The following is a 7,217-nucleotide window of genomic DNA, read 5'->3' on the forward strand; positions in this document are numbered from 1 at the left end:
ATCGCGCTACATTGCCGGCAACAACATAGGGTTGGATGATGCCATCTCTGGTAGCTGATCAGTCAGGCTTCAGGAGGAATGTATTTTTCATATATTTTGTAATAAAATTGCATTTCAACATGTAGTATGTATATATATTATACAGTTGCAAGAAAAAGTATGTGAACCCCTTGGGATTACGTGGAGTTTTGCATGAATTGGGCATAAAATGTGCTCTGAACGTCATCTAAGTCACAACAATAGAAGAACACAGTCTGCTGAACATAATACTACACAAACATTAGATGTTGCCATGGTTTAATTGCACATAACATGTAAACATTCACAGTACAGGGAGGAAAAAGTATGTGAACCTTTGGACTTAATAACTGGTTGACCCTCCTTTGGCAACAATAACCTCAACCAAACGTTTCCTGCAGTTGCAGATCAGACCTGCACAACGATCTGGAGTCATTTTGGACCACTCCTCTTCACAAAACTGTTTCAGTGTAGCAATATTCTTGGGATGTCTGGTGTGAATCGCTCTCTTAAGGTCATGCCACAGCATTTCAATCGGGTTGAGGTCAGGACTCTGACTGGGCCACTCCAGAAGACGTATTCTGTGCTGTTGCAGCCATTGTTTTGTTGAATTACTTGTATGCTTTGGGTCATTGTCCTGTTGCATCACCCATCCTCTGCGGAGCTTCAGTTGGCGGACAGATGGTTGTACGTTTTCCTGCAAAATGTCTTTATAAACTCTGGAATTCATTTTCCCATCAATGACAACAATCCGTCCAGGCCCTGAGGCAGCAAAGCAGCCCCAAACCATGATGCTCCCTCCGCCATGTTTCACAGTGGGGATGAGGTTTTGATGTTGGTGTGCTGTGCCTTTTTTTCTCCACACATAGTGTTGTGTGTTCTTTCCAAACAACTAAATCTTGGTTTCATCTGTCCACAGTATATTTTGCCAGTAGTGCTGTGGAACATCCAGGTGCTCTTTTGCAAACTTCAAACATGCTGCAATATTCTTTTTGGACAGCAATGGCTTCCTCCGTGGTGTCCTCCCATGTACTCCATTCTTGTTTAATGTTGTCCTTATTGTAGATGTGTCAGCAAAAATGTTAGCATGTGCCAGAGATTTCTGTAGGTCTTTAGCTGACACTCTGGGATTCTTCTTTACCTCATGCAGCATTCTGCGCTGTGCTCTTGCAGTCATTTTTACAGGACGACCACGCCTAGGGAGAGTAGCAACATTCCTAAACTTTCTCCATTTGTAGACAGTCTGTCTTACCGTGGACACATGAACATCAAGGCTTTTGGAGATACTTTTGTAACCCTTTCCAGCTTCATGCAAGTCAACAATTCTTGATCATAGGTCTTCTGAGAGCCCTTTTCTGCGAGGCATGGTTCACATCAGACAGTGCTTCTTGAAACCAGTAAACCCAAAACAGGTGTGTGTTTTTTAAGGGCAGGACAGCTGTCAGCAACACATCCAATATCATCACACTGATTGGAGTCAAGTTTGGCTCACTCCTGGCTCCAATTAGCTCTGGGAGAAGTCATTAAGCTAGGGCCTCACATACTTTTTCCTCCCTGCACTGTGAATGTTTACGTTTTATGTGCAATTAAACCATGGCAACATCTAATATTTGTGTAGTATTATGTTCAGCAGACTGTGTTCTTCTATTGTTGTGACTTAGATGACGTTCAGAGCACATTTTATGCCCAATTCATGCAAAACTCCACGTAATCCCAAGGGGTTCACATACTTTTTCTTGCAACTGTATATAAATTTATTGAAATATATTGAATATGACCAAAATTGTAGTATTTCAAATATATTTTTCTTTTATGGGGGTGGGTATCCGCTGTTTAAGTGGCAGCCGTCCCAGAGTAAGCCGGCTCTGTATGTATAACAAGGGAAAGAGAGGAGAGGGGCGCCTCCTAAGTGCAGCATAAAAATATTAGCAGCCATAGGCCTGTAGAAGGAGCAGTTAGCTCCCTACATGAACTAACCCTTTAAAGCCCAATTCTAGCCATGTTTTGTGAAAGTTAGACCAATCATTTCCTGTCCAGGTAATGGGTGCCATACAGAACAGGAAGCAGGGGCAGACTGACAACTCATGGGGCCCCTCGGGCAATAGGGGATCATGGGGCCCCTGTGTCCTTGCCCAAACTCAAAAAAGCCTATGAAAAAGGTACCAGGGGCATCTCATTGGGCTCCCTACTGACCCCGGGCCCTCGGGCAATGCCTGACTTTCCAAATGGTCAGTCCGCCCCTGAGAGAAAGTGAGGGGAAATTTCCTTAATGGACATTTTTTTTAAATTAGGGGTTCCCACTATCCCTGTGCTGAGTTACCGGGTCTGTACACCTGCTGTGCCCATTATGAGGAGTCCCACCATCCCTGTGCTGAGTTCCCAGGTCTGTACACCTGCTGTGCCCATTATAAGGGGTTCCAACAATATCTGTGTTGAGTTCCTGGGTCTGTACACCCACTGTGCCCATTATGATGGGTTCCCACCATCCCTGTGCTGAATTCCCGGGTCTGTACACCCGCTGTGCCCATTATGATGGGTTCCCACCATCCCTGTGCTGAGTTCCCGGATCTGTACACCCGCTGTGCCCATTATGAGGGGTTCCCACCATCCCTGTGTTGAGTTCCTAGGTCTGTACACCCGCTGTGCCCTTTATGAGGGGTCCCCACCATCCCTGTGCTGAGTTACCAGGTCTGTACACGCGCTCTGCCCATTTTGAGGGGTCCCCACCATCCCTGTGCTGAGTTACCAGGTCTGTGCACCTGCTGTGCCCATTATGAGGGGTTCCCACCATCCCTGTGCTGAGTTCCCGGGTCTGTACACCCACTGTGCCCATTATGGGGGGCTCCCTCTATCACTACTGGATTTGTATGTATTTTATATCACACAGAATGGATCTATGGCAGGGAGATCTCACTGTTGGACAATCCAGGACATAACAGAGATACAGAGATGCCATGTGCTGACAACCCCCAAGGCTCCACCTACCGCTAAAATATCAGGTTTGGGTGGAGTCACCCTTTAAGCTCCTGTCCTGCCATGAACAGCTGTACAGAGAGGCCTGTCCTCGGCTCGCAGTGTATGAATGATTGAACACATGCAGAGGTCTCCCTGTGGCCAGGCATTAAGAGACTAGTATAATCGCATCAGCAGAGAAAGCAGTTGGCGGCTGTAATCCGGACGACTCCCAGACCGACTTCTTATGTAATGAGAATCTGTGAAGGTTAAAGTGTTGGCCGGGGGACATAATTCCAGCGCTGGCAGGAAAACCTTCATTCCTAATGTTCTGATTTTATCACCCGTCACTGCGTTTAATAACCACAAAAAGCGGCTTTGAAATCACCAGCTCACGTGTTCTGCGAGGTGCCAGCACTAGTTAAAGGGAACCTCCGCTTCGGACATAGCAGGTTAGGCAACTATGAGGAGTTGAGGGGTTCCCACCATCCCTGTGCTGAATTCCTGGGTCTGTACAACTGCTGTGCCTATTATGAGGGGTTCCCACCATCCCTTTGCTGAGTTCCTGGGTCTATACACCTGCTGTGCTCACTATGAGGGGCTCCCACCATCCCTGTGCTGCGTTCCCGGGTCTGTACACCTGCTGTGCTCACTGTGAGGGGCTCCCACCATCCCTGTGCTGCGTCCCCGGGTCTGTACACCTGCTGTGCTCACTGTGAGGGGCTCCCACCATCCCTGTGCTGAGTTCCCGGGTCTGTACACCTGCTGTGCCCATTATGAGGGGTTCCCACCATCCCTGTGCTGCATTCCCAGGTCTGTACACCTGCTGTGCCCATTATGATGGGTTCCCACCATCCCTGTGCTTAGTTCCCAGGTCTGTACACCCGCTGTGGCCATTATGAGGGGTTCCCACCATCCCTGTGCTGCATTCCCGGGTCTGTACACCTGCTTTGCTCCTTATGAGGGGTTCCCACCATCCCTGTGCTGAGTTCCTGGGTCTGTACACCCGCTGTGCCCATTATGAGGGGTTCCCACCATCCCTGTGCTGCGTTCCCCGGTCTGTACACCCGCTGTGCCCATTATGAGGGGTCCCCACCATCCTTGTGCTGAGTTCCCGGGTCTGTACACCTGTTGTGCCCATTATGAGGGGTTCCCACCATCCCAAAGGGGAACAGGCAAAAATAAAATATTAAGCCCTGGTTCACACTGAATGCAACTTTGAAATCGCAGTATTCCCATGAAGTAGCGTGATTTGAAGCTGCAGATTAGTGCGTTCTGTACCTCTGATTTCACTGTGAATTGCAACTTCATTTAGTCACCGGTCACCCCACTGCGATGTAAAATTGTGCGATTTGTGTGTAATTTCAGGGGCGATTTTTGAAGACTTTATTGCGACTTGTGAAGATTTTCAACAATTTCTTGCAATTTGCAGTGAGATTTCCATTATATTCTATGTAAGTGAAATCGCAATGAAACTGCAGAAAAAGCAATGCAAGAACTACTTTACAAATCGAGCCGCAGCAAATCGCACGTGTTAGGACACCGACATTCACATTCATTAGATGCGATTTCAGCTGCGATTTATGCTTGCACTCCATGCGTTTCCTTGTGATTTTCTGCATCCAAAACTCCCAGAAAGTAGGTGATATGGTTGTCAATGTCATAGTTCACATCAGAGCTTGCAGTTTCAGTGAGTTCCAGTTGCAGAAAAAAAAATAGAACAGGCTGCATTTTTCCTGCACAGAACTGCACTGAAACGCAGTAACACGCATCAAAAACGCACCGGAACACACATGTCCCTATTTAAATTGAAGAAAAAGAGAAGGGAAAAAATGTTCTATAGTGCGAACCGGCCCCAAGACCATAGTGATCAGAGGCGGACTGACCATTTGGAAACTCGGTCAGTGCCCGAGGGCCCGGAGTCAGTAGGGGGCCCCATGAGATGCCCCTGGTACCTTTTCATAGGCTTTTTTGAGTTTGGGCAAGGACACAGGGGCCCCATGATCCCCTATTGCCCGGGGGCCCCATAAGTTGGGCGGGACTGTCTACCAATCATGTGACCACTATGACAGCCAATCACAGCGGTCACATGATTGGCCAGTTCTTGCCACCCCTGTTAAAGTGATGGCAGGGTTAAATGATTATTTATTTATTTCAGGTACTTATATAGTGCCGTCAATTTACACAGCACTTTACATATATATTGTACATTCACATCAGTCCCTAACCCTCAAGGGGTGTACAATCTAAGGGCCCTAACTCACATTCATACATACACATACTAGGGACAATTTAGACAGGAGCCAATTCACCTACCAGTATGTCTTTGGAGTGTGGGAGGAAACCGGAGTACCTGGAAGAAACCCACACAGTCACAGGGAGAACATGAAAACTCCAGGCAGGTGGTGCCGTGGTTGGGATTCATACCGACAACCCGAGTACTGCCAGGTGGAAGTGCTAACCACTTAGCCACTGTGCTGGTGCGATGCAGTTCCCTGGTACCCCAATGCATCTTGTGATGTACTGAATGGCATTGTGTTCAGAGGCGTCCCTAGGGTTGGTGTCACCCGGTGCAATAACACTTGGTGACTCCTCCTCCAACAATCCCTGAAGAATGGATGGGATCTGCAGATTGAGCATAATGGATCGGACTTCGATCCATTATGCTCAATCCTCAGATCCCATCCATCCTGCGGGGATCGTCAGCTTACTTTACAACTTACCTTTTCGTGGAGCGGGTCCGGTGTCACCCCGTATAGGTTGCATGCCGACGATCCTCGCAGGATGGATGGGATCTGCGGATTGAGCTTAATGGATCCCCAATCCGCAGATCCCATCCATCCTGCAGGGCATGCAACCTACACGGGGTGACACTGGACCCGTTCCATGAAAAGGTAAGTTGTAAAGCAAGCCGACGATCTCCGCAGGATGGATCGGATCTGCGGATTGGGGAGCATAATGGATCGGACTCTGATCCATTATGCTCAATCCAAGGGGCGGACTGACCATTCAGAAACTCGGGCACTGACCGAGGGCCCACGGTCAGTAAGGCCCCCTATGATATGCCCCTGGTACCTTTCATAGGCTTTTTTGGGTGTGGTTTGAGTGTGGGCGAGGACACAGGGGCCCCATGATCCCCTATTGCCTGGGGGCCCCATGAGTTTTCAGTCCACCCCTGCTCAATCTGCAGATGCGATCCAACCCTCCGGTGATCGTCGGCTTGCTTTACAACTTACCTTTTTGTGGCGTGGGTCCAGTGTCCCCCCGTGCGGTAGGTGTCCCCCGGTGCGGTGCGCACCCCCCCGCACCTGCCTAGGGACACCACTGATCGTGTTGCACTAATGCACGCAACGCACGCTGCTGTGAGTTGCAGTACGGCTCGCGGTACCATGCGCGTTTCCACAACAGCAAAGTCTGAAGCGGCCTATAGTTACAGTATAAATAGTTGCAGTGTCATTGATTGTCCATGACATGTAATATATTGTATCTTTTTATAGAATATTAGCATTAAAGAAAGCAAAGAGACACATGTTCAATAACTTTATTGTCACAGGCAGAGCGGTTTCATGAACAGAACTGACGTCAGATTTGTACAGTGTCCAAGTGTTAGGCACACAATCAGGATAAAGTATATGCATGAATTCATTACTGTAGAAGGAAGAACAGACACAGACATAGTCACACACTCTACATAAGGCAGTTCAAGTGACAAAAGAGAATATTATTACTTGTAACGTGATGACGTCCACAACAGTCTCTCATCAATATTGGACTCGCCGGCAGGTGAAGGAGCTTGTGAGGACGGAGACGTGGGAGCTGACATTACCGGCTTGATTTTGAAGGTGCACGCTGTGAGGTTGGGTGCAGGGCTGCTGTTAGAAACCATGGGGCTCCATACAGCCAACCTGACAGGCCCCCCCACCCCCAAAAAAAACACAGTTTACTATGCGGCAGTTATGAATGAACACAACGAGTGATCGGTACCGATTGTGTTCATTCAGGAAAGGAAGGGGCTGCTAAATGTGATATTTACCTCCCCCCCACTCTCCATCCTGAAGGATCCTATTGGAAAGAGAGGATGGGAGCTGGAAGCACTGCGGGGGTAGGGGCACACGGGGGGGCCTGGGCAGCAGGGGGAAATTTATGGTGCACAGGGTGGGGTGATGGGTGCGATGGGGGGCAATTACTGGAACAGATCCCCTGTTTGGCTCCCTCTGCAGCAGCTGAAAGTCAGCAGGAGGGAGAGG

This window comes from Staurois parvus, unplaced genomic scaffold (genome assembly GCF_062004578.1).
Source record: "Staurois parvus isolate SC_StPar_1 unplaced genomic scaffold, SC_StPar_1.0 ptg003601l, whole genome shotgun sequence".
Lineage (NCBI taxonomy): Eukaryota > Metazoa > Chordata > Amphibia > Anura > Ranidae > Staurois > Staurois parvus.